The sequence below is a fragment of the Hyaena hyaena genome, unplaced genomic scaffold (assembly GCF_003009895.1).
Source record: "Hyaena hyaena isolate Hyena2069 unplaced genomic scaffold, ASM300989v1 scaffold_527, whole genome shotgun sequence".
Classification (NCBI taxonomy): domain Eukaryota; kingdom Metazoa; phylum Chordata; class Mammalia; order Carnivora; family Hyaenidae; genus Hyaena; species Hyaena hyaena.
In genome coordinates, this window is record NW_024081159.1 from 568,282 (window position 1) to 580,990 (window position 12,709).

The 12,709-nt window shown below is 39.1% G+C and overlaps 1 pseudogene; it reads right to left on the bottom strand.

Moving 5' to 3' along the window:
* Positions 1-10,428: 10,428 nt before the first annotated feature.
* Positions 10,429-10,636, bottom strand: LOC120247510 (annotated as a pseudogene).
* Positions 10,637-12,709: the final 2,073 nt, after the last annotated feature.

Below are 12,709 nucleotides of genomic sequence, written 5' to 3' on the forward strand. Positions count from 1 at the left end.
ATATTGCAGACTAGTCTGTCTCCTCAAAGAGAGCATGAACTTAATTTAATCCGTTATTGAATTGTCTACAATGCTTTAATGCCTTCATCGTCCTTTGAGAGACATAACAGATTCTTTTTGGTCTTTATATAAAATGACCCCAAAATTCTATTCATTTTTTTTTTTTCTTCATCTCTTCCCCCAAGGCAGGATGTTTTAGCTGTCTGGTGCCATATTTCAACATACTTAGTTATTATGTTATTTGTGTGTTTTTTAAATTTTATTACTTTTTTTTTTTTTTTAGAGAGAGAGGGTACAAGTTGGGTAGATGGGCAGAGAGAGAAAGCAAGAGAGAGAATCTTAAGGAGGCTCCATACTCATTGTGGAGCCCTGTGCAGGGCTAAGTCCCACTGCCCTGGGATCATGACCTGAGCCCAAATCAAGAGTCAGATGCTCAACTGACTGGGCCACACAGGCGCCCCTATTATATTATTTCTCCTCCTCTCCATCCTCCTCCTCTTCCTCTTTTTTCTTCTCAGCTGTTGTAAGCAGGGCATTCAGATAGGCAAACATCTTAGGATGATGTCTAACAGAATAGTTGCTTGGCTAACAGAAACAGGGTTTCAATACAGAAGTATTTCTACTTACCAACATTCAATTTATAAGTATTTATAGACATAAACAAAATAAACTACAGATGAGAGGAAAAGTGTTCCAACTCTAACCATCACAAATACGGTAAAATTGTCACTTGAATGTTCTCGCTGAGATGTGGGAAAAATGGAAATGTCACTTACTTTTTGTAAGTTGATGTCCTTCTCTGAAGCAGAGGAACTAGGGATCAGGTCTTTGCTCTGTTTCTGAGCCACATTTTTCTCCACTGTAAACCACTGTCTTTCTATCAATGGCTTAAGCAAAGTAGAAACAGAGTTTAAAAAGTTTTTCATACCCATCACTCCTTTATGGCACAATACTATTGATTTCCTGGAAAGATGCATGATATTACTTTGGAGGTTAGCACTGACGCATTATCACACGAAAGTATTAGAAAAACCAGGTCACTGATTTGGCTGACCTAATGTGAACTATGTGGATTACGGGGAAAAGGATCAATATGAACAAGTCTAGTAATAGGGAATATAGGATAGAAATGGAAGTCGTCCAGCCCAATGCAAAGCTCAGATACTGATAGTCAGGGTGTAACTCCAGGGTTGAGATGTAAAGTCCAGGTGTTTGATTAAGGCCATGAGACAGGAACAGACGGATAAGCACAGAAGGGACAAAGGGAAATATCTAGTATGGTCAGAGGCAAAGGAAGCAGGTAACCAAGAAACTGAGGACACAAATGCTGGTGGCCTGAAATTGAACAGAACAGTAGCCACCCAGGCACCCCTTAAGCCTTTGATTTTTAAAAAATTTTTAAAACATTTATTTATTGTTGAGAGAGAGAGAGACAGAGCACAAGCAAAGGAGGGGCAGAGAGAAAGGGAGACACAGAATCTGAAGCAGGCTCCAGGCTCTGAGCTGTCAGCACAGACCCCTACGCGGGGCTCAAGGTCACAAACTGTGAGATCATGACCTGAGCTGAAGTTGGAAGCTTAACCAACTGAGCCACCTAGGAGCCCTTATGTCTTTTATTTTTAAATCTCTAATGAAGGAGTACACTTCTAGACCCCACTGGTATTCTCAAAAGACACCTTTTTTAAAAGTCTCAGTGATGAATATGTCTCATCAGTAATAAAGGCGGTGCTAGGTTCCAGGAAAGCCTCAGCTTGGAAATGGCTATTTGATATTTTGAACAATTGTGTATGGTTTCTTACAAGTCATGCATCAATAATGCAGTAATAGTGCTTTAGAAAAACTGCAAAATCTGTTACCATTAGAAATAGTTGTCTGTCTTGAATAGATGTCTAATTTTGAAAGGAAATGGCTTCACTTTCAAATATGAGACAGTTGTAAAGATTATATGTATGTACACATTTATGTACAGTATAGACTCTTCAAAAGAATTCTCAATGGAGAAAAATATCAATCTGTTCTTCAAAGTCATTATACAATAATCTGATATATGTAATAATCCACCCACATAATTCATCTGATTATTTGTATGTTGAGAGTCTATTGTATTTAATGTAACCAGCATATCTAATTATAGAAATTTGCTCCTAAACATGAAAAATGAAGATGAATAACAGTGCTTAATTCTTCCATTGAAACACTTTCAGTGCAATTTAATGGAATTCATGCCTAATATTTCAAAAAAGAATCATCCTGCTGGTGAAACAATCTCCTTTCTTCTTTCTTTCCTTCCTCTTCCTCCCTCCCTTCCTTCCTTCCTCCATCAGAAATACCATTAGCCAGCACAGAACAAATGAAGAACAGATTACTAAAAATCACACATTCAAAAATTATTTCTTGGACGTCCAATACGGTACAATGCACTGTGACTGATGCAGAATACTATGTCTGTGTCTATAGCCTAGACACAGACCCCACTGTCATTATTTATAGGCAAGTGTGGAACCAGACAGGAGAAAGGACATTTCAATAAAACATGAGGAGGATCTAGAGACATGCTGTGTTATGGGAAAACATAAGAGAGTCACAGAATCCATGCTTGGTGTTGAGGAATCCTTCCTGTGTAAGTGGGATCTAAGTGTAGCCCTGTGGATGAATACAAGTCACTACCAGTTGTTGGAGCAGGGGACGGAAAAAGGGACAAAAAGTATCCAAGGCAGAGGAAATATGGATAAAAACACAGAAGCAAGAAAGAGTGTGGAAAATATGAAAGAATTGGAGAGCTGAGGCTTTGCATGTAGGTGTGGCAGGGGGGCTGTGCAGTGGTGAGGGAGAAGGTGCAGGGGCTTTTTAATACATGCTATTGACTTTATAATGGAGTTTTGACTTTACAAAAGGTGAAAAATAGAAATGCTCATGAATATGTATATTTAATAATGTTCAGATTATCTAAATATCTGGGATGCTCATAATGTCTTTGTGAAAATCAAGCCAGTCTTTGTGAAAATCAAGACTAGCTTAGCAGCATAAGGAGGCATCCAGTTCATAGACAAAGAGCGATAGAAGCCACAGATATTTATTTGCCTTTTCCTACCAATGACTAAAATAATGTTACAATACTCAAATGGAGGCTCAACAGATTTGAGGAATATTTTGGAATTGTAATGTACATGCCAAGCACTCGGCAGAGCACTTCATATGCCTTATCTCATTCAATCCTCACAATATTGTGTTATAAAGTTACTATTATCCCTTTTTTAAAGATGAGCATGAGGCTAAGAGGGGTTAAGTAACATGCATAAGGTCACACAGATATATTGGTGGAGCCCAGGCAGGCTGCCTCTTGAGCCCAAGGTCTTAACCACTTCCCAGTTCCCCAGTCACATTTGCAGTGAAATGACATGAATGATACAGAAATAAGAGTACATTCAGAGCCAAGAGACAGAGTTCTCATTCTGGTTGTGTACTTCAAAGTCAAAACAAGATAAAATATGTTTTAAATCATTTTAAGATATCAGAAAATGCATAAAAGAAAAACCGTATTAAAACCATTCATAACCAGTGACCTAGTGGTGTTAACACTGCAAAATTCAGGGGCGCCTGTGTAGTTCAGTCGGGAGCCTGACTCTTGATACCAGCGCAGGTCATGATCTCACAGTTCATGAGATCGAGCCCTGTGTTTGGCTCCATGCTGGCAATGTGGGGCCTGCTTGGGATTCTCTCTCTCCCTCTCTCTCTAGCCCTCTCCTTGTTTTCTCTCTCTCTTTCAAAAATCAATGAATAAACTTAAAAAAAAACCAACCCAGCAAAGTTTATTGAATAGCTGCAATATTTCATGTAAATATCTGGGGTTTTACATGAATCATCTCATTGGATCCTCACAGTATTAACCTTTGAGGGCATTACTTTTATCCCTACTTTACACAGAGTAGGACAGAGACTTAGGGTGAACAAATAATTGATTTAAAACTATATAGTCAATAATTATGTGGTTAAATCCAGAATTCATAATTTGATCTATTTCACTGCAAACTCATACTTGTTATCAATTTGTTCTCTTGACTAATTTCTCAATGTATCTTTTCAAATATATATCAATAGAAATAAATATATATACATATATGCACATTTTATAAACAGAGAGTACTGGACACATAATTTTATAATAACGTATTGAAACTTTCCATGTCAATTAATATTTGTGGGCTTTAAATATTCATGTTGAACCAAAAAAATAAACCAAACAATCTGATTAAAAAATGGACAGATGACCTGAATAAACATTTTTCCAAAGAAGATATACAGATAGCCAACGGACACATAAAAATATGCTTAGTACCGCTAATTGTCAAAGAAATGCAAATCAAAACCACAATGAGATATCACCTCACATGCTCTTAGAATGGCTAAAATAAATAAAACAAAACAGGAAGTAATAGATGTAGGCAAGGACACAGAGAAGAAGGAATGCTTGTGCACGGTTGGTGGGAATGTAAACTGGTGCAGCCACTGTGGAAAACAGTATGGCATTTTCTCAGAAAATTAAGAATAGAAACCTATAATCCAATAATCCGAACACTGGGTATCTATACCCAAAAATAAGAACACTAATTGGAAAAGACATATGCACCCTTATGTTTATTGCAGCATGTTTTATAACAGCTAAGATATGGAAGCAACCTAAGTGTCTATCAATAGACAAATAGATAAAAAAGTTGTAGTACATACATACACACACACACACATTACACAGCCATAAGAAAAAGGATGAGATCTTGCCATTTGGAAAAACATGGATGGACCCAGAGATCTAGAGGATATTATGCTTAGTGAAATAAGTCAGACTGAGGAAGACAAACACCGTATGATTTCACTCATATGTGGAATCTAAAGTAGAGAACAAATAAACAAACAAAAAGCAGAATCAGATCTGTAACGATGCAGACCTGCTGGTTGCCAGAGTGAAGGGAGGATGGGGAGATGGGAAAAGTGGGTGAAGGGGAGTTGGAGGTACAGGCGTCCAGTTACAGAATGCATAAGCCACAGGAAGAAAATGTACAGCATAGGAAACATAGACAAAACTGTTGTAATAGCACTGTGTGGTGACAGATAACTGTACTCATGAGCATAGATTACTGTTTAGAGAAGTTGAATCACTATGTTGTACATCTGAAACTAATGTAACATTGTGTGTTGACCATGCTCAAATTTTTAAAAAGATTATTAAAAAGGAAAACAAAAATATTGATGTTGATTCCAACTTTTTGCCAATCACTTACTTCTATATAAAATTCTTATTCTATTCCCTCTTATGTTAAATGGGGGATAATAGCATTATTCTATCCATCAGAGGGTTAGTATGAGGACAAAATCAAATAATATTTCAGAGTAAGTCCAATCAGGGACAGCAACGTGTTATTATCATTTCTCCTTTCAGGGAGGAAATCTGTCCAAGCAGTAGGAAAATGAAATGATCATTTTGTGCACACAAGTGAAATAATGATATTGTGAAAAGTCTCTGTTCTACTCCATTAACTGTGATCTCTATGCTTCACTATCCAAAACAAAAATATGTCAGAAATTGTGACTTTGTTTAAAAATCAAACAGTCAGACTGCCCAAAGTGCTGGATAATTACATAGCTGGTTTACAAAAAAAGATAATAATAAAATAAAGGGATAACCACAGATTGTGAAATTATAACTACCATCTACGCAGTCCCAGGGCTGCATGGCAGGAAGAATAAGAATAAAAGAGAAGAGTTAAACCTTTTTTGTGCAAATAACAATGTGTCAGTAAATGGTTCTATAAATATTTTGTCTAGACTTACACTTTAGCAGCAACGTAAATTAGATAAGCACAATTGAATACATACTTCTGTCTTTAAAAATGTGACTCAAGTATATAAATTATCGATCAACATAGATGTGTGATTAGGAATTTGTCATTAGTAGATTCAGAAGGACATGATCACATTTATCAACAGAGTTACTGGCAGGAGGGCCCTATCCCCCTTTGAACTGGTGGCGCATTATTGGTGTGCTTCTTCTTAAAGCACAGCAAAACCTGCAATATCTCCCTCCCGTCTTCTTACTACACCTTGTCTGTCAAGTGCACAAGCTGTCTTGGACTCTCTGCAACTCTCAATGGCATCTCCATTTTCATTGCCATGCAAAGTACAATGTGCATAGAAGTGCCCCTCAAATACTGATGCAAATTTAGAATCATAGATTTTACATCTGGAAAGGGCATCGAGACTGATTGCTTCTCTGAACATATCAAGTATTACCCAGATTATTTCCACTTTACCACTAGGCACATGGAGACTTGGAGAATTAAATGACTTGTCCAGAGTCTCCCAGGCAGGAGACCAAAAACTGAGTTTTCTGATTCCTTGGGTAATAAAATACCTAAACTGAAGAAGGTTTAAAAAATATATTTCAGGGGTGCCTGGGTGGCTCAGTCGGTTAAGCGTCCAACTTCAGCTCAGGTCATGACCTCACGGTTCGTGGGTTTGAGCCCCGCATCGGGCTCTGTGCTGACAGCTAGCTCAGAGCCTGGAGCCTGTCTTTGGATTCTTTGTCTCCCTCTCTCTCTGGCCCTCCCCTGCTCATGCTGTCTCTATTTCTCTCTCAGAAATAAATAAAACATTAATTTTTTAAAAGAAATTAAAAATATATTTCAAAAAAAGGGATACTATTGTATTTGTCTTTCTATATAACTTCATTTGGGTATATTTTAAAAGAGCCCAACACTGTTATTTCCACTGGATTCATAGGAAAATAAGTTCTGCCACCAAGTCTACACTGTTTTCTGGATTTGTAAATTAACGAACCTGATGAGATGCATCTGTTTTCAGATATAGACATGAGAAAAATTAATCACAAAGTACTTTCTAAATACCTGCAAGTGTCTGTAGAGAAAATGCCAATAAGCAATAGGAAGACCGGGAGCCTGAGGACAGAAAACAGAGAACTAAGGCATTCACCTGAAAGTGACTCAACCTTCAGCCTGGGGTTGCTGGGTCATGAGAGATTAAAAAGAAAGAAGATAATCAGACGAGTAAGAATCATATGTGAGAAAGGCCACAAGAAAAAAAAAATACATGAAAACAAGAGAAAGCAGGAAGACTAGAGTTTGCCACAACAAACAAAAGGCAAAAGAAGAAATGGTATCAATTTTTAAAGTTCATGTGAGAAAACATACCTACTTTTAATCGGATCCTCTCCATTTTCCCTTCCAGCAATGTTCCATTGGGCCGCGGCTCGCTAACTGGTTGCACATGCCACGTCCTCTGTAAGTTTCCTTAAATTATTCCTGGTTTGCATATCTTTTGGAAACTTTTTGGTAAATGAAAACTTTGTTTTTTTCTCCTTTTGAGTAGTTTTTCTCATAACTTTACAATTAAGGATTTTTAAAACTCTTTTTAATTGCAAATAAATAGCTTATATGATTTATAAACATTTTATCTCCATTAAATTTAATTTTTTATGTTTTATTTATTTTTTTGAGAGAGAGAGAGAGAGGCAGTCCAAGCAGGGGAAGGACAGAGAGAGAGAGAGACAGAATCTGAAATCAGACTCCAGGCTCTGAACTAGCTATAAGCATGGAGCCCAATGTGGGGCTCGAATCCACCAACTATGAGATCATGACCTGAGCCAAAGTTGGACGCCCAACCAACTGAGTCATGTAGGCGCCCCTCCATTAAATTTATTTAACAGAGATTGTCCGCTGCTTACTGTGGGCCAGACCCCATTTCAGGCACTGTATTCTTGCCTGCTTTCAGTCAAGTGGCTCTAAGCTCCTTTACATAAACTCAGGTAGCTTTCACTTGTTTTTTGTTTGTTTGTTTTTTTAGTTTATTTATTTATTTTTGAGAGACAGAGGGAGAGCATGAAGGAGAGGGAGAGAAGGAGGGTGAGAGAATCTCAAATAGGCTCTGCACTGTCAGTACAGAGTCTGATGTGCAGCTTCAACTCATGAACCTGAGCTGAAATCAAGAGTCGGATGCTTAACTAACCGAGCCATCCAGGTGTCCCCAGTAGATTTCATTAAAATATATATATATTTTATATTTTTTATATTATATATATATATATAAGATATATATAAATATATAAATTTTTGAATATTTTTTATTTTATATATTTATATATATATATATGATTTCAAGAAATTAACACTTTTGAATCCCCTTTCATGTCAAAGTCAAACAAAAATGAGGTCTAACTCTCATAACTGAAGCCTCATTCTTTCATTCACTCACCAAAAGCAGTAATGCAGACACCAGGGTTGCATTAGGGTGTTAAAAGGAGTCCCTGCCCTCATGGGCTTAATGATCACTTTTATTTTAGAGGGAGGAGTGCTAGTGATTTTGACTATAAGAAGTCAGTCAATCTGGCTGAGGTTAATTCACTGATTTTACTTAGGCTCAGCAGATCCTAATGAGTTAGAACCATACAAAGATGAAATTCACTGAAAGATCAGGTCTGAACTTACCCTGTACTACTCACTTACAGGCTGTCTTCCTGCAAAGCTACGTGAAAGCAGCTCTAGCTGAGTAATTCAGGCCACGGATCCTGATGGAGGGCTGACATGGTGAAAAATGTTACCCACCTACCACATCATGTAGGCTGTGACCCCAACCCCCCTGGATGATGCCAGAGAAGGGCTGGTGTTACCCCAACCATGGATGCTGAGGTACAGGCCATGCCACCAGCCAGCCATATTACATAGCTGCAGCCACTCAGCTTGGGCCCCAAGATGTTTGCTTCTCTAACCACAAACGCTTGGCTGATGAGCCAGGGCTGGAACTGAGATTCCATCCATTATGTTTCCACTGGATCTAAGCCCCCGCCTGTGCCAGGGGAAGAGCTGTTATTTCCTAGTCATTCAGTTCAAAGGTCTGAGGTTCCCCTTCTGGAGACTGACACCCAGACCTTGTGGAGTGCCTGTGTCCTGCTCCAGACGTGATAGGCACTGGGAAAGTCACATACATGCTATTACTCCTATCTCTGAAATTTTCCCTTTTATAAAAACTGCTCAGGAAGTCTTAGGAATGTTCAGCTTGGCTGTTGGCTAGTCTTCTATGTTATCGACCAACAACAGGAGACAAGAGTGGTGACTACTCAAGGGCAAACTTTGCCAGAGGAGTGAATATGTTGGGAGATATCAATCTACGGTACACTAGGGTAGTCTCGATGGAATCCTCTTATATGGTAACAGAAGAGCCTAGGAAAACACTGCATGACTAAAACAAAAACAAGCCAATCTACCTTAAATCTAGTGGAATCATCGGGTATAACCCAATTCTACAGGTGTATGATTTGTAGTGCTGCTACCACAGAATGAGTATGGTCTTTCATGGCTCATTCTTCTAGGAAAACAGTTAGTGAGGGATAAATACATCACAGAAACTGTAATAGATAGGTACTAGGGATACAAAGGTAGAGTCTCTGTTCTTAAGTAACTATGTCTAGTTAAGGAGACCAACTCTAAAATGATGAATGCTGTGATAGGTTATGCATACTATGCTATGGAAGCAAAGAAGAAGAAATAGCGAACATTTGAGAAAAGTCGGGGAGGACTTCACAGAGGACGTGGTGACATTCAATGTGTACCTCAAAGGGTGGGTCTACAACCCATTTAAGGAGATCTCCCACAGGACTCCCCAAGCTGCATTCAGTTAAGATACATCTGTTTTTAGTTGATGCATGATGCTTTTCTTGGAAATGGGGCTCTACATACGGTACACCCTTGACATTTACAAAGGAGACATCCTGAGATGTTCCAGAACATCTAAATTCACACATACTAATTAAGATATAGAAGCTGAATAATTAAGCAGGCTTACTCATTGATGAAGTGCTTGCTTCTACACATGAACCACGTGGCAGCACAACTAGATATGGCAAACCTCAAAGGCTGAAAGTGCAAATGACATGAGTCTAGCATGCCATAAGTTTTTATTTATTTTATTTTGAGAGAGAGAGAGAGAGAGAAAGAGAGAGAGCAAGCAGAGGAGAGGCAGAGAGGAAGAGAGGGAAAGAGGGAGAGAAAGAGAGAATCCCAAGCTTTCCCAACACTGTCAGTGCAGAACCTGATGCAGGGATCAATCCCATGAGCCATGAGATCATGACCTGAGCCAAAATCAAGAGTTGGACGCTCAGCCCACAGAGCCACCCAGGCCCCCTAGCATCACTTAGAGAAGGATCTTCCAGGATGGTAGCAGGATTATCCCAGTGCTCCAAAGAGGCAGTGATACTTTAGGCCAGAGAAGTAGAGATTAATCATCTCCTCTCCTCAGAAGATCACTTTATGGTAGAGCCTGCTGCACACTTAGTTACCTGGAATACACAGCAGAGGTCACTCAGAAGGAGGAGATTGGTGTCTGGCCTCATGTTACATGACCCAGTGAGTCATCATGAGCCAAAATGGATTCCTTACAGTTGGAAAGAATTAATGTATATACCATTTATTGAATACGATCAGTGTGCTCTTGGTATACTTCTAAGAGCCTCACAGCTACGTTAGCAGCATTTACTTGTCACTCAAACCCTGTGAGTTAGCCACTATTATATCCCCATTTCTGATAAGAACAGATACTCCATTTGATCTTAGCCAAAAGGCCGTGAAGCAATTATGTCCCCATTTCTGAGATGAGGAAACTGAGCTTGGGGAAGTTAATCAATAAACTCAAAATCATACAAACTGGAAAGTGATAGAATTGGAGGGTAATCCAGGACTGTCTATCATCTACACCCTCTGCTCTCAGCTTTTTGATCCTTCTTCATCCTCAGTTAAAGAGAGAGAATATTAGTAGAGTGTGTGCAAAGAGGGAAAAGGCCATATTCTTGGGGACTTGTGACTGGCTAGGGACATGCTCCTCCACAAATGCCCTTGCTTTCGTGATTTCCTGGCTCAGGAATTAAGTAAGTGCTCCTGCACCAAGCATTGTCAGGAATATGGATTTTTTGCCTTTCACAGGTTGATGTGGCCCATGACAGGAATCATGCACGTCAGGGCTGAATATATGTTGCTAGAAATAGATTATTTCAGGAAGTCAGATTCATACAGTTAAAATAGAAGTGAAGGAAACTAGAGGAAAGATACAACCTTCTAATCTGTGACTGAATCACGCACCATAATTGAGCCTTCTCATTTCCCACTCTTTCCTTCTTCATTTTGCAAGTGTCTCCAATTGTGACATTACTCCTTCGTATTTCTTTTTCTTGTCTTGCTATTTTCTCCATCCACCCTGTCTTTTTACTTTTCTAGGAAGATCCTATTCATTATTGAAATTATCAGAGAGTAAGGTAGAAGAGATAGTTCTTAGAAAAACAAAAGAAATCACATTAAATAAGTCAAGGTTTTCAGTAAAACCAGAGGTTATGATTTTGTTACTGATATTAATGAGAATATTATATACATAAATTTGTCCAACGTATTTTTTAAAAGCCTAATTTTTTGTTGAAACTATTCTAGGTCTTGGGGATATCAAAATAAAGAAGACAGAAACTTTTTCATATGTTAAAGACTAAACATTTTTTACCATCTCCAAATTCATATGTTAGAGGTGGTCCTCTGGGTTGTAAGATTGATATGAGGTGGAGCCCTTGTGAATGGGATTGGTGTCCTTATAAGACGAGCCATGAGAGGGATGATCTCTCTCCTCCCATAAGAGGATACAACAAGAAAACAGCCATCCATGAGCCAGAAAGAGGGCCTCCACTAGGAACTGAATTGCCTGGCACCTTGACTTTGGACTTCCCAGTCTCCAGAACTATGACAAATAAGTTTCTGTTGTTTAAGCCATGGTAATTTTCAAAGCAGCCAAAATTGACAAGACAATGGGTAAGTTGAGACATAAAGACACAATGTCAATAAAATGTGGTATTGTGGCATATATCTCTATCTCTATCTGTATGAAGTTGCCATGGGAGCTCTTTATCCACCCCAGGAGTTCCAGGAAAGTCTCTGAAGGGAAAGATAATATCTGAGATCATTCATTAAAGATGAATTAAAATTAGAAGTCAGGGAAGTAAGGGATGGGGGGAGGGCATTTCAGGCTTAGAGAATTCAGTAGATGAGCAGGTACAAAGGCGTGGGATCACGTGGTATGTTTGGAGAATTTTAAGTGGTGCAATGCTGCTAGAAGACCAAGTTGCAGGGAGTGAGAGACATGAGTAAGGCTTAGAGAGAGCTTTTCTGTCTGTGAAGGAACACATACTTGGGACCTGTTGGTGGCTCAATGGGTTGAGTGTCCGAGTTTGGCTCGAGCCATGATCTCATGGTCCGTGGGTTCGAGCCCCATGTCAGGCTCTGTGCTTACAGCTAGGTCAGAGCCTGGAGCCTGCTTCAGATTCTGTATCTCCCTCTTTGTCTGACCCTCCCCTGCTCATGCTCTCTCTCTCTCTCTTTCAGAAATAAATAAAACATTTAAAAAAGGAGCACATGCGTGAACCTTTTGGTGATGGGGTGATGGAACGGCCTAGAAAGACTCTAAGAAAGAGAATTCCCATAATCACATAACATTTTAGAGTGATCAGCTGGATGCCCAAGACAAGGAGAAACCTGACGGGTGGGAAACAAGAACCCAGGATGCCAGTCTAGGGGAGACATGAAGGGAACTTGCACTGGACCATCCTATTGTGAATGGAACAGAAATAAGCTGTCAATCTTTGGATGTAGGTATTGTGTGAAGTGCAGAGAGG